Below are 16,030 nucleotides of genomic sequence, written 5' to 3'. Positions count from 1 at the left end.
ATGTTTTATCATCAAAATAATCACAGACTCCATCCCTTCTCTCTTTCCCAACTGCCATTATTCTAGTTGACGAGGTTTCATTGCTTGTTCGCATTAACCTTGTAACTCATCTTTCTGCTTCCATTATTTATCCACTTAAATCTTTCATACTACAGCTAGACTGAATAATCTAAAATGCAAATATGAGTGGTTGCAAAAGAGAAGTTCAGTCTTTAAAACAAGGTCCTTGTAATCTAGATTCTGCTTTTCCTTCCAGCCTCATCTGCAGTCACTTTTACAGCATATTCCAAGTTTGCTTAATTTTTTATAGTTTCCTGTTCACAAAATTTTGTTGTCAGTTCATTATGTTCTTTATTCTGTCCATAACTCTTTAGTGCTCACCCTCACTCAGCAAGAATGATGCATATCATGACTCATTTTTTTTTTCAGGACATAGTTAAGGTGTCACCCCCACCAAGAAGACTTCCTGATATCACATTAGGCTACATGTCTTTCCTCTATGCTCACACAGAGTCCTGAACATTCCTCTGCTGTTGATGATGCCACTGTAGTTACATGTGTCTTATTTGCTCCTCAATGGAAGTGGAGTCAGGAATCAGCCGAGCATTTAATGAGTCCTCACAAGTGTTTGTTAAGCTGAAGTTTTCTAAGGGCAAGTTTTTTTTTTTTTTTTTCAGTCAGAGCCTTCAGTTTCAATATCTTGTGGTTCACTAATTATTTTTACAGATCTATATCTATATATCTATATCGATATCGATATCTATATCTATATTTATATCTATACATACAGATATGCATTTGTGATTTTAAATCAAAATGATTAGTTATATAATATGATGAATTATATACATATATGCACATGTATATGTCTGTATATATGTATAACGTATACATTTACACAGCTATAACCATGTTAGTTAGCTGCTGTCTTTCAAAGTAGAGTAAAACTCTTTTATAAATTTGTAGAGCTATACTGTGGATCCACTTGAAGGAAACTTACCTTATTGAGATCTAACCCTCTCATGAAAATACGGAATGTAATTTTTCTTTACCCCAGCTACGAAGGGTTCTAGCAGCCTTCCCAATGTTCTTTCTTCTTTTCACTGTTTATCGGAGAAAGGACTAGAGAAGGCATTAAAATGCATGGGGTGGCAATGCAGGGGCCCAAGTGACTCACTGCCAAGGGGCTATGATCTGGACCGCTCCCATCATTATCCCAGGAACACATGTTTTCTAACAAATGCTCTAATCTAACAACTCATATCCTGGAACTGGTCTCTGCTCACTAATCCAAGAATTGTATTCTCTGGTTTATTCTTTTTACTCACGATCTTTGTACATTTGTCTTGGCCAGGAAAAGAGTCATTGTATTCTTTAGAGCTAGTGTTTGATGGGCTAGCACAAAGAGTTTTGAAAGTTTTCTCCTTATCCAAATGGTGTCTTTTAAAATACATTGGTAGGAAATAGAGTCAATACGATTGTATTAACTTTGTTTTTTTAAAAATGTTTATTTATTTTTGAGAGAGAGCGAGTGGGGCAGGGGCAGAGAGAGAGAGGGAGATAGAGGATCTGAACTGGGCTCTGTGCTGATAGCAGAGAGCACAAGGTGGGGCAAAAACTCACAAACTGTGAAATCATGACCCGAGCTGAAGTTGGAACTTTAACCAGCTAAGCCACCCTGGTATCCCTATGTTGTGTTAATTTTGTAAGGTAACAGATAGTAACAAGACTTACTGTGGTAACAATTTCACCATGTATACAAATGTTGAATCACTATGTTGTACACCTGAACCTAATATAGTATTCTATGTCATTTATACCTCAATAAATTTTAAAAAATGCATTGGCATTTCATTGCTAAACCCATACTCTATCTTTTAAAAGATAGCTGAGCAGGGGCACAAGCCATGCAGCCAGTCCCTGGAAAAATGTCCTTTTGCCCGTCATCTCCAGCATGCTTGTTCTCAACATGGTCTAACAATGTGAGACTTTGACATTTACACTGGCAGCTGGACGTCAGCTCTCACTTGGCTAAGCCATCTCTCCCAAGTACCAAGTCCTATAAAGGTACACACAACTAAATTCGAACTTTATTCTTTTCATCTCCTCTTGCCTGGAGCAATTGTGTGATTGATTAATCTAACGTTAATTAAAAGACATTATCCTTAAAAAAACCCATAAGTGACAGTTGTTTATTATTCCCGTTACCTTGTTCAGTTGCAACATCTGAGCCAGGTATTATAACTCACATTTTAATGTTTATTTATTTTTGGAAGAGAGAGACACCCACACAGAGTGTGAGTGGGCAAGGGGCAGAGAGAGAGAGGGAGACACAGAATCTGAAGCAGGCTCCAGGCTCCGAGCTATCAGCACAGATCCTGAAGCAGGGCCTAACTCACGAACCTTGAGATCATGACCTGAGCCGAAGTTGGATGTTTGACTGAGCCACCCAGGTGCCCCTAAGACCCATGTTTTAAATGTCTATTCCTAAAGTATGCTCATGGACCAAATAGTCAAATAGATTTCTGGTGAAAGGAAAAAAGATTAACATATATACTAATAGAAATATGTTTATATACTGTGTTTTAAATATTCTATAACATTATAAATATTAGTAAATATGTAATTATATGTAACATATATATTCAAATATATATTTATATTAAATATATAAATGTATTAATGAATATATATTTCTTCATTTGTTCTGGACATACTCCTTGGCGTTAGATGGTAAGGCTTTTGCTATGAGACTTTTTTTTTTCACTACTACCATATTTTATTTATTTATTTTTTTCAATATATGAAATTTATTGTCAAATTGGTTTCCATACAACACCCAGTGCTCATCCCAAAAAGTGGCCTCCTCAATACCCATCACCCACCCTCCCCACCCTCCCACCCCCGATCAACCCTCAGTTTGTTCTCAGTTTTTAAGAGTCTCTTATGCTTTGGCTCTCTCCCACTCTAACCTCTTTTTTTTTCCTTCCCCTCCCCCATGGGTTTCTGTTAAGTTTCTCAGGATCCACATAAGAGTGAAAACATGGTATCTGTCTTTCTGTGTATGGCTTATTTCACTTAGCATCACACTCTCCAGTTCCATCCACATTGCTACAAAGGGCCATATTTCATTCTTTCTCATTGCCACATAGTACTCCATTGTGTATATAAACCACAATTTCTTTATCCATTCATCAGTTGATGGATATTTAGGCTGTTTCCATAATTTGGCTATTGTTGAGAGTGCTGCTATAAACATTGGGGTACAAGTGCCCCTATTTTTGCTATAAGACTTAACTAGCTAGACACGTTATTTCGGCAGCAATTATGTATTTGTAAATGGCCTCCAAGTAACTTTTATGAGAATAAAAAGAAAGCCCTTTCCAATAATAGTACTTATATTTAAATAAAATTATTGCTCAGTGATAGTCCTATTAAAGAGTTATCTGGAGAACACTAAAAATACTGATACTCAAACTCGCCTAGAGATTCTGGTTCAGTTTATTTGGAAGGGCTTGAGCATTAGTATTTTTAAAAACTCCCCAGTGCATTCCATTGTGCAGCCAGGATTGATAATAAAAGAATGAGCACAATTAATAACCAATCGAAGGTCAGATGGAAGCCTCTGCATTTGCCGTGTTCCTGTGCCCACCACCCTGGCTAAGATAATATATCAAAAGCATAGCATATCCCAGGGGAATAACAGAAATTGTTGTCATTTTTAAGAATCCTAAGTCAGGCTGCCCAAAAGAATTCTCTATAATGAGGGAAATGTTCTATATCTATCTTGTCAAACAGAGTACCCATCAGCCATGTGTAGCTATTGAGCACTTGACATGTCGCTAAGGCAACTGAGAAACTGAATATACATTTTTTTAAATTCTTTTTTCCCCAAATTTTTATTTAAATTCTAGTTAGTTAACATACAGTGCAATATTGGTTCCAGTAGAATTCAGTGATTCATAACTTAGATACAACACCCAGTGCTCATCCCAACAAATGCCCTCTTTAATACTCATCACCCATTTATTTAAAACATTTTTTTCTTTTAACCTTTATTTATTTTTGAGAGAGAGAGAGACAGACAGAACGTGAGCAGGGGAGGAACACAGAAGGAGACACAGAATCCGAAGCAGGCTCCAGACTCTGAGCTGTCAGCACAGAGCCCAACGTGGGGCTCGAACACACAAACTGTGAGATCATGCCCTGAGCCCAAGTCAGACGCTTAACTGACTGAGCAACCCAGGCGTCCCAAAACTCATCCCCCACCTCCCTCCCTCCATCAACCCTCAGTTTGTTCTCCATCGTTAAAAGTCTCTTATTTTTTGTTCCCCCCTCTTTTTTCCTTCCCACAAATTCATCTATTTCTTAAATTCCGTATGAATGAAATCATATGGTTTTTGCCTTTCTCTAACTTATTTCATTTAGCATAATACATTCTAGCTCCATCCATGTCATTACAAATGGCAAGATTTCATTCTTTTTGACATCTGAGTAATATTCTGTTCTGTATACATACCACATCTTTTTATTAATCAATTAATTAATTAGTTAAATTTTAATTTTTTTATACTCAAGTTAGGTAACATAAAGTGTAGTCTTGGCTTTGGGAGTAGAATCCAGTGATTCATCACTTACATATATAACATCCAGGGCTCATCCCAACAAGTGCCCTCCTTAATGCCCATCACTCATTTCCACCTTTTCCACCCCATCAACCCTCAATTTGTTCTCTGTACTTACGAGTCTCTTATGGTTTGCCTCTCTGCTTTTATTTTATTTTTCCTTCCCTTCTCTTATGATCATATCTGTTAAGTTTCTCAAATTCTACATATGAGTGAAATCATGTGATATTTGTCTTTCTCTGACTGACTTATTTAGCTTAGCATGATACCCTCCAGTTGTTACAAATGGCAAGATTTCATTCTTTTTCATCACTGAGTAGTGTATATATATATATATATATATATCTATATATATATCACATGATGATATATATATGTCCACTGATGAATGGATTATGAAGATGTGGTGTGTGTGTGTGTATTTACATATACATATAAATATATTAATATATTAACATTTATATTATATATATAATACACCACATCTTCATAATCCGTTCACCAGTCAATGGACATTTGGGCTCTTTCCACAGTTTGGCTATTGTTGATAATGCTGCTATAAACATTGGGGTGCATGTACCCCTTTGAATATATATTTTTGTATCCTTTTGGTAAATACCTAGTAGAGCAATTGCTGAATCATAGGGTAGTTCTATTTTTAACTTTTTGAAGAACTTCCATACTATTCTCCAGAGTGGCTGCAACTATTTGCATTCCCATCATGAGTGCAAGAGGGTTCTCCTTTCTCTGCATCCTTACCAAATCCTGTTGTTTCTTATGTTACTTTTAGCTGTTCTGATAGGTGTGAGGTGGTATCTCATCATGATATTGATTTGTATTTCCTTGATGATGAGTGATGTTGAGCATTTTTTCATGTCTAATGGCCATTGGGATGTCTTCTTTGGAAAAATATCTTCATGTCTTCTGCCTATTTCTTAACTGGGTTATCTCTTTGTGGGTGTTGAGTTTGATAAGTATTTTATAGACTTTGGATACTAGCACTGTATATAATATGTCATTTGCAAATATCTTCTCCTATTCTGTAGGCTGCCTTTTAGTTTTGTTGATTGTTTCCTTCACTGTGCAGAAAGACTTTTATCTTTAAGTCCCAATAGTTCATTTTTGCTCGTTTCCCTTGCCTCTGGCAATATGTCTAGTAAGAAGTTGCTCCAGCTGAGGTCAAAGATGTTGCTGCCTGTGTTCTCCTCAAGGATTTTGATAATTTCCTGTCTCACATTTCAGTCTTTCATCAATTTTGAATTTATTTTTGTGTATTGTGTAAGAAAGTGGTCCAGTTTCATTCTTCTGCATGTTGCTGTCCAGTTTTCCTAGCACCATTTGTTGAAGAGACTGTCTTTTTTCCATTGGATATTCTTTCCTGCTTTGTTGAAGATTAGTTGACCACATAGTTGTGGATCCATTTCTGGATTTTCTATTTCTTCTATTGATCTATGAGTGTTTTTGTGCCAGTACCATATGGTCTTGATGAATATAGCTTTGTCATAGAGCTTGAAGTCCAGAATCATGATGCCTCCAGCTTTGCTTTTGTTTTTCAGGATTGCCTTGGCTATTCAGGGTCTATTGTGGTTCCATAGAAATTTTAGGATTATTTGTTCTAACCCTGTGAAAAATGCTGGTAGTATCTTGATAGGGATTGCATTAAATACAGATTGCTTTGAGAAGTATAGACATTTTAACAATGTTTGTTTTTCCAATCCATGAGCATGGAATGTTTTTCCATTTCTTTGTGTCATCTTCAATTCCTATCATACGTGTTCTATAGTTTTCAGAGTACAGATCTTTTACCTCTTGGTTAGGTTTATTCTTACGTATCTTGTGTTTTTTGGTGTAATTATAAATGGGATCGATTCCTTGATTTCTTAATCTGCTGCTTCATTATTGGTGTATAGAAATGCAACAGATTTCTGTGCGTTGATTTTATATCTTGTGACTTTGCTGAATTCATGTAATAGTTCTAGCACTTTTTTGGTATAGTCTTTTGGGATTCCTATATAGAATATCATGTCATCTGCAGATAGTGAATTTTTAACTTCTTCCTTGCCAATTGGATGCCTTTTATTTCTTATTGTTGTTTGATTGCTGAGACTAAGACTTCCAGTACTATGTTCAATAGTAATGGTGACAGTGGACATCCCTGTCTTGTTCCTGACTGTAGAGGAAAAGCTCTCAGTTTTCCCCCATTGAGGATAATATTAACTGTGGGTCTTTCATATATGGCCGTTATGATATTGAAGTATATTCGCTCTATCTCTACTTTGTTGAGGATTTTTATCAAGAATGAATGCTGTATTTTATCAAATGCTTTTTCTACATCTATTGACAGCATCGTATGGTTCTTATCCTTTCTTTATTAATGTGGTGTATCATGTTGATTGATTTGTGAATACTGAACCACCCCTGTAGCCCAGGAATGAATTCCACTTGATCGTGATGAATAATTCTTTTAATGTATTGTTGGATTCGATTTGCTAGTGTCTTGTTGAGAATATTTGCATCCATGTTCATCAGGGATATTGGCCTGTGCTTCTCCTTTTTAGTGGGTTCTTTGTCTCGTTTTGGAATCAAGGTAATGCTGACTTCATAGAATGAATTTGGAAGTTTTCCTTCCATATCTTTTTTTAAAAAACACTTGAGAAGAGTAGGTATTAACTCTTCCTTACATGTCTGGTAGAATTACCCTGGGAAGGAATCTGGACCTGGACTTTTGTTTGTTGGGAGATTTTTGATTACTGATTCAATTTCTTTGCTGATTATGGGTCTGTTCAAATTTTCTATTTCTTCCTGTTTCAGTTTTGGTAGTTTGTATGTTTCTAGGAGTTTGTCCATTTCTTCCAGATTGCCCAGTTTGTTGGCATATAACTTTTCATAATATTCTTTTATAATTGTATTTCTGTGGTGTTGGTTGTGATTGCTTATCTTTCATTTATGACTTAATTTATTTGGGTCCTTTCTTTTTTCTTTTTGATAAGTCTGGCTAGGGGTTTATTGATTTTGTTAATTCTTTCAACAAACCAGTTCTTAGTTTTGTTGATCTGTTCTACTGGTTTGTTGTTGTTGTTATTGTTTCTATACCGTTTATTTCTGCTCTCACCTTTATTATTTACCTTCTTCTGTTGACTTTAGGCTTCATTTGCTATTCCTCTTCTAGTTCGTTTAGATGTAAGGTTAGGTTGTGTATTTGAGACTTTTCTTGCTTTTTGAGTTAGGCCTGTATTGCAATATACTTCCTTCTTAGGACTGTCTTTGCTACATCCCAAAGGTTTTGGACTATCATGTTTTCATTTTCATTTGCTTCTATATACTTTTTAATTTATTCCTTAATTTTCTAGTTAATTAATTCATTCTTTAGTAGGATGTTTTTTAATCTCCATGTATTTGTGGTCTTTCCAAATTTTTTCTTGTGTCTGACTTCATGTTTCATAGCACTGTAGTCTGAAAATATGCATGGTATTATCTCAATCCTTTTGTACTTATTGAGGGCTGATTTGTGACCCTCAAATGTGTTCTACGTGCATTCGAAAAGAATTCGTATTTTGCTTCTTTAGGATGAAATGTTCTGACTATATCTGTTAAGTCCATCTAGTCCAGTGTGTCATTCAAAGCCATTGTTTCCTTATTGATTTTATGCTTAGATCATATGTCCCCTACTGTTACTGTATTATTATCAATGAGTTTCTTTATGCTTGTTATTAATTGATTTATATATTTGGGTGTCCAAGTTGGGGACATGTATATTTATAATGTAATATCTTGATGGATAGACCCCTTAATTATGATGTAATGCCCTTCTTCATCTCTTGTTACAGTCTTTTGTTTAAATCTAGTTTGTCTGATATAAGTATGGTTACTCCAGCTTTCTTTTGATGTCCATTAGCATGATAGATGGCTTTTCATCCCTTCAATTTCAATTTGGTAGCATCTTTGGGTCTAAAATGAGTCTCTTGTAGGCAGCAGATAGATGGGTCTTTTTATTTTTTATTTTATCCATTTTGATAACCTTTGTCTTATGATTGGAGAATTTTGTCCATTTATATTCAGAGTGATTATTGAAAGATATGAATTTAGTGCCTTTGTGCAGCCTGTAAGTTGTTTCTGATGATGTTCTCTGTTCCTTTGTAATCTATTGCTTTTGGTCTTTTTTCCCCCCACTTAAAGAGTCCCCTTTAATATTTCTTGCAAGGCTGGTTTAGTGGTCACGAACTCCTTTAGTTTTTGTTTGTTCGGGAAACTCTTTATCTTTCCTTCTATTCTGAATGACAGTCTTGCTGGATAAAGTACTCTTGACTGCATATTTTTCTCATTCAGCACATTGAATTTATCATGCCACTCCCTTCTGACCTATCAAGTTTCTGTGAATAGGTCTGCTGTGAACTTTATCTGTCTTCCCTTGTAGGTTAAGGATTTTTTTTTCTTGCTGCTTTCAGGAGTTTCTTCTTGTCTAAGTATTTTGTGAATTTGACTATGTCTTCATGATGGCTGACTTTTGTTGAATTTAATGGAAGTTCTCTGTGCTTCTTGGATTTTGGTGTCTGTTTCCTTCCCCAGATTAGGGAAGTCTTCAGCAAAATTTTCTCTAATAAAACTTCTGCCCCTTTTTCTTGCTTTTCATCTTCTGGGACTTTCATGATATGAATGTTATTACATTTTAAGGAGTTGCTGAGTTCTCTAAGTCTACATTCATGATCCAATATCTTTATTTCCCTCTTCCTTCCAGCTTCATTTTTTCTCATAATTTTATCTTCTACATCATTGATTTATCCCTGTGATTCATCCATCTTTGTTGTCCTGGCATTCATTTAGGTTTGCATCTCGGTTATAGTGTTTTTTATTTTGGCCTGACTAGTTTTTTCTTTTTTTTTTCTTTTTTTGATCTCTGCAGTAAGGGATTCTCTATTGTCTTCTATGCTTTTATTTTTTTCAAGCCCAGGTAGTGTCTTTATAATTGTTTTAAATTCTAGTTCAGACATCTTTTTTTTTTTTTTTATTTTTTATTTTTTAATATATGAAATTTATTGTCAAATTGGTTTCCATACAACACCCAGTGCTCATCCCAAAAGGTGCCCTCCTCAATACCCATCACCCACCCTGCCCTCCCTCCCACCCCCCATCAACCCTCAGTTTGTTCTCAGTTTTTAACAGTCTCTTATGCTTTGGCTCTCTCCCACTCTAACCTTTTTTTTTTTTTTTTTTTTTTAAATTCTTCTCCCCCCCCCCCATGGTTCTGTTATGTTTCTCAGGATCCACATAAGAGTGAAACCATATGGTATCTGTCTTTCTCTGTATGGCTTATTTCACTTAGCATCACACTCTCCAGTTCCATCCATGTTGCTACAAAAGGCCATATTTCATTTTTTCTCATTGCCACGTAGTATTCCATTGTGTATATAAACCACAATTTCTTTATCCATTCATCAGTTGATGGACATTTAGGCTCTTTCCATAATTTGGCTATTGTTGAGAGTGCCGCTATAAACATTGGGGTACAGGTGCCCCTATGCATCAGTACTCCTGTATCCCTTGGATAAATTCCTAGCAGTGCTATTGCTGGGTCATAGGGTAGGTCTATTTTTAATTTTCTGAGGAACCTCCACACTGCTTTCCAGAGCGGCTGCACCAATTTGCATTCCCACCAACAGTGCAAGAGGGTTCCTGTTTTTCCACATCCTCTCCAGCATCTATAGTCTCCTGATTTCTTCATTTTGGCCACTCTGACTGGCGTGAGGTGGTATCTGAGTGTGGTTTTGATTTGTATTTCCCTGATAAGGAGCGACATTGAGCATCTTTTCATGTGCCTGTTGGCCATCCGGATGTCTTCTTTAGAGAAGTGTCTATTCATGTTTTCTGCCCATTTCTTCACTGGGTTATTTGTTTTTTCGGGTGTGGAGTTTGATGAGCTCTTTATAGATTTTGGATACTAGCCCTTTGTCCGATATGTCATTTGCAAATATCTTTTCCCATTCCGTTGGTTGCCTTTTAGTTTTGTTGGTTGTTTCCTTTGCTGTGCAGAAGCTTTTTATCTTCATAAGGTCCCAGTAATTCACTTTTGCTTTTAATTCCCTTGCCTTTGGGGATGTGCCGAGTAAGAGATTGCTACGGCTGAGGTCAGAGAGGTCTTTTCCTGCTTTCTCCTCTAAGGTTTTGATGGTTTCCTGTCTCACATTCAGGTCCTTTATCCATTTTGAGTTTATTTTTGTGAATGGTGTGAGAAAGTGGTCTAGTTTCAACCTTCTGCACAGACATCTTATTTATATCTGTATTGATTAAATCCCTGGCCATTACTTCTTCCTGTTCTTTCTTTTGGGGTGAATTCCTCCACTTGTCATTTTGTCAAGGACACTCTTTTTGTTTTATTTTGTTTTGTTTGTGGTTGCTCCTGAGAGTGATAGCTATATTAAAAAGAGGTCCAAAAAAAAAAAAAAAAAAAAAAAAAAAAAAGGAAAGGGAAGCTAAATCCTAGGTCTGTTTTGGTCTGCTTGTTAAAAGAGGATAGATCCAAAAAATTGTAAAAAATAAAGAATAAAATAAAATAAAATTTAAAAGTTGATTTTTCTGTATCCCATAAAAAATACAAAACCAAAGGAAGCTAGATCCTATTACCCCTAGAGCTGAAGATTTTCAGCACCTATGATTCTTCAACTTGGGGCGTATGAAAGGTTTGCGCTGTCTTTGGTGGAGTGGGGCCTCCTGAGCTGATTCTCAAAGGATTTGACCTAGTAGAGATGCACCTGCAGGGCGCAGGTGTAAGCAGCTCTAGCCTCCACTTGGCATTGCTGTTTTGCTTACAGAAGTTGGTCAGTGTTGTGGAGGGAGATGGCTTGGCTGTCTCTCATATCTGTCTTGGGAGTGAGGACTGTGTGCCTGCCACTCCTCAGGAAGCCCTCACAGAAGAGCAAACAATCATCCCCCCTTGTAGCTGGCTTCCACCAGATCCCTGCCTTCACCTTGCCTGCCTCTGAGCTGTCTGCCTGCCAGACGGCACAGCACCCCTGTATTTTATCTCAGGTGCAGCTGGGTTTCAAAACTCCAAACTTCGGAGACCCCCGTGGCATGGACCCACTCTGATCCTGTGGAGGAGGGTCTTGCTGCACAAACAGTGTTTGTTTGTCCCAGAAAATGGTCATAAGACCAAGCAGCAGCTTTGATTTTATGACAAAGTGCAAAAGAAAGTTGGCATCAAGGCTTACTGCTTTGAGCCAGCATCCCTGTTCCTATGCTAGTGAACAAGGCAGCTCAATGGTGTCCACTGGGTCTTTTGTCCCTGAAGAGGCTGTGCCATCACTCCCAAATGCATTCCAAGAAGAGGAACTGTTTGTCCACCTGTGACCCAGGGGATCCTCAGACCATGGTGCCTGCTCCAGGGTCTCTGCCTTTCTTCCCCACCAGAGCATCACGAATCCTGCCAGGTATGACATTGGTGATGGTGCAGAACTCTACAGACTTTGAGTTCTGTTGCTTATAAAAACTTGCAATGGTCACCCCCTCTCCTTTTCCCAGTCACTGGTTTTGGGGAAGTTTTTCTTGTACAATTCCCTGTGCATGTTTTTACTCTTATTCTCTCTCTTGCTGCTTTCTTCGTGACCAGGGCTCCCTCCCCTCTGCAGCACCTGCAGCTCTTTTCTCCCCCAAATCCACTCTCCGCAGCTCCTACTTTCCATGAAGTGGTCATTTTTCTACTGTGGACATGCTGTTTGTTCTCTCAGTTCTCAGATTGATTTCTTGTGTTTGAGGGACAAGGCAAGCTTAGGGTCCCCCTATTTCTATGCCATCTTAAATCCTCTAAAAATTTTATTTTTAGTTCTAGTTTAAATTTAGCCACATGTATTTAGTGACTACTGTACTAGACAGTACAGATCTAAAGGATGCAGAAGTGAGATCTCTGTTATATTTCCATTTAATCTCCTCCAGAAAACTATTCCTGATGTCTCTAGTCAGAAGTAATTTTGTTCCTATCTGTCTGTTTCCTATTTCTGCTGTAACAAATTACCCCCAAACTTAGTGACTTAAAAACATAAAGTGGCTTAAAGGAACATAAATCAAGTTCTGAAGGTCTCAAGTTTCTGGAGGTCAGGACTCTAAAATGGGTATTATGAGGCTAAAACCAAAGCATTAGAAGGATTGTGCTCTATGAATCAATCTGTTTCCTTACCTTTGCCAGCTTCCAGAAGTCACCTGCATTCCTTGGCTTGTGGGTCCTTCCATCTTCAAAGCCAACAGCATAGCATCTTCAAATCTCTGACTCTGACATTCCTGTATTCCTCTCACTTATAATGACCTTTTTTATTACAGTGTGTTAATCTGGATAATCCAGATAATCTCCTCATCTCAAAATCCTTAATTTAATGTCACCTTCAGAGTATATTTTATTATGTAAGGTAACATATTCACAGGTTTGGGGGATTAAGATGTAAGCATTCTGAAGGAGCTATTATTCAGCCCACTGTAGTATTGTACTTATTCTGCTTTGTCTTATAGTTTCCCATGTGCTTTTCTGAGTCCTTTTCTATGAGCAGCAAATGAGCCTTAATATAATTCCTAGGTTAAAACCATGGCCTGCACACTATAGGTGCTCAAAATATATTTGTTGGAATGAGTTGGTTAAGGTTAAAAAAAGAAGAGAGAGTATTTGATAGATGCTGACTGAGTGAATAAAGCATCAAGGGGAGTCCTGTTGCAGCAAATTAATTTTGAGCATCTGCGTGGATTAAATATTCACCAATCAATCAACCCATGGAACAGATTTGGGGGCAGTGCTTATCAGTTGCCAATCAAATACAGACTGAATAATTGTACCCTGGTCTGTTCACTTTAGCTCAGTGTGTTTTGAGCTAATAAGAAAGCAATGGGAAGCCAAACCTGTTTGCGTAATTCTCTAGGAAATAAAAAGAAAAAAAGGTAGAATGATAATTATTAGCTTATGTTTGATGAATATACTCCAAAACGTGGCCAGCACATTTTAAGATTAATACATTATTTGGTAAAGGAAGCTAGTGTATAAAAATCTATGATTACTTTATTAAACATTTATATTTAATGAGTGAATAATTTACTGTAGTTTGGTTTTTTAAAAAAGATATTTCAGGATAAAAAATGCCTAGTTTAATTATTTATAAATTAAGCATTTAGTGTAACAGACTAATATTTTTTCTACAAAAATTTAAACGTACACAAAAGTTGAAAGGATCATATAACAGACCCCATGTACCCATCAGCCATGTTAAACAACTATCATCCCATGACATATAGTATTGTTTAATCTGTACTCTATTCCCCACTCCCTATCCCCACCTTCACCCCCAACCCTGATTATTTTCAAGCAAATTCCAGAACCATATCATTTTATTCATTAATTTAATCATTTATAAACACATTTGGGCAGATTTGTTCATGAATTTCCTCATATTCATGTTGGCTTCCTGCACACTTTGGCGGCTTCATAATCTTTCTGATATTTACTATCTTTTCTTTACCTTGTGTGGAGTTTTGTTCTGAAGGACAAAATATAACAACTAAACATGGAAAATGCTAAGCTGGCCAGATTTGTTTAATTTTCCTATTACTTTGATTCATATTTTAGAAAATAGCTTACAATGTGGAAATATATATGAGAATGCAAGTAAAATTAAAACAATATTTGGATTTTTTGGGAGTAGAGAAAGGGGATCTCTTAACCACAGGGGAAATATGAGTTAATATGAGTGGAAGCCTCCAAACTCTACTCTTCTTATTTAAGGAACGTATTAAATAATGTTAAGGTAAGACATATATTACTCAGTTTAAGAGGAGCTTAGAGAAAGTTCAGGATTAGGGGACATTCTGAGGGAAAATTTTTCATAGGCATAATTAAGTGAAGCCTACACTAGAACTGAGATAAAAGATGTTGTTGAAGATGAAAGTCTAATCAGAAAACATTAAGCCATATAAAATATGGTTTCATAAAATTTGAAAATATGAAATGTTTCTTTGGGAACTAAAATACTATCTTCTCATATTTGTCTATATACAGTGATTATAAGCAATATTCCTCAATGTATTAAATATATTAACAAAAGTATGCATTATCAGATTTGGCTGGGCTGGAGGAGGATGATAATTTTATTATTTTAAAATTATATGTCATTAACACGTATGATATATCTTTATGCATTTCTATCTTTCTGTATTTCTTTCTGTCCCCCCCCCCTTTTTTTTTTTTTGGTCTTTACCAGGAACCATTCAGTGTATCTGAGTCACAGTATTTTATCTATGAATATACAAGTTAAATATTTGGAGGAATAAATAAAATCAATTTCTAATTTTTCAAATCCAAATTTAGCATTCTAAAATTTATCGAGCTGAAATTCCCTGTTGTGCCACTGTTCTAAAGAAGAAAGTTTCTGTGGGCCTGTTCCTTTTGTGGACTCAAAGATTTTTAGCAGAATCTATGAAATGATCGAATTCAGCTCCATATTTGGAGCTGGAGGTCTGTGGATCAAATGAATTGCTAAAGGTAACACAGCTAAAAGTGCCAGTTCAGTGCTCACTTAGCAGCACAAATACTAAAATTGGAACTGCAAAGAGAAGATTAGCATGGTCCTGCATGAGGATAACCTACAAATTTGTGAAGCATTCCGTCAAGAAAAAAAAAAAGTGTCAGGTCAGAGAAATGTAAGCAACTTTCTTGCCTTCCACATTGATGACCCCCTCCCAGATATTACAAAATATGAAGTTTTTAAATTTTTTATTTTTGTTTTATTTAAAAATTCTTTTTTAAGTTTATTTATTTTTGAGAGAGAGACAGAGAGTGTGTGCACACGTGAGTTGGGTAGGGGCACAGAGAGAGAATCCCAAGTCGGCTTTGCACTGTCAGCACAGAACCTGATGAGGGGCTCACAGTCTATGAGATCATGACCTGAGCCAAAGTCAAGAGTTGGCCACTTAACCGAGTCACCCGGGTGCCCCATAGATGACGTTATTTTTATCTCCAATGGCACATGAATAAAACTATTTTATTCTTTTACTTATGACGGTATAGAAATCTGTACTTTAATAATATGGCCTTGAATGCAAGTCATTTCAAGGAATTATGTGATTTTAAGGTTTCTTCAAGCTCTACGATGATGAATTTCTTTTTAAAAATTTTTATTTTGGGGGGCGCCTGGGTGACTCAGTCGGTTAAGTGTCTGACTTCAGCTCAGGTCATGATCTCACAGTTCATGGGTTCTAGCCCTGTGTTGGGCTTTGTGCTGACAGCTCGGAGACTAGAGCCTGCTTCAGATTTTGTGTCTCCCTCTCTCTCTCTGCCCCTTCTCAGCTTGTGCTATCTCTCTCTCTCTCTCTCTCTCTCTCTCTCAAAAATAAATAAATAAATAAAAATTTAAAATTTATTTTATTTTTGAGAGAGAGAG

The 16,030-nt window shown here is 36.6% G+C and overlaps 1 non-coding gene across 1 annotated transcript; it reads left to right on the top strand.

Annotated features, from left to right (window-relative positions):
* Nucleotides 1-15,158: 15,158 nt before the first annotated feature.
* On the top strand, nt 15,159-15,263 carry LOC125939196 (U6 spliceosomal RNA). The gene has a single exon (XR_007462955.1). It is a non-coding gene; the product is annotated as a U6 spliceosomal RNA (small nuclear RNA).
* The last annotated feature ends 767 nt before the right edge of the window (nt 15,264-16,030 follow it).

The sequence above is a fragment of the Panthera uncia genome, assembly GCF_023721935.1.
Source record: "Panthera uncia isolate 11264 chromosome B2 unlocalized genomic scaffold, Puncia_PCG_1.0 HiC_scaffold_24, whole genome shotgun sequence".
Lineage (NCBI taxonomy): Eukaryota > Metazoa > Chordata > Mammalia > Carnivora > Felidae > Panthera > Panthera uncia.
This window is presented reverse-complemented; position numbering and strand designations above follow the sequence as displayed.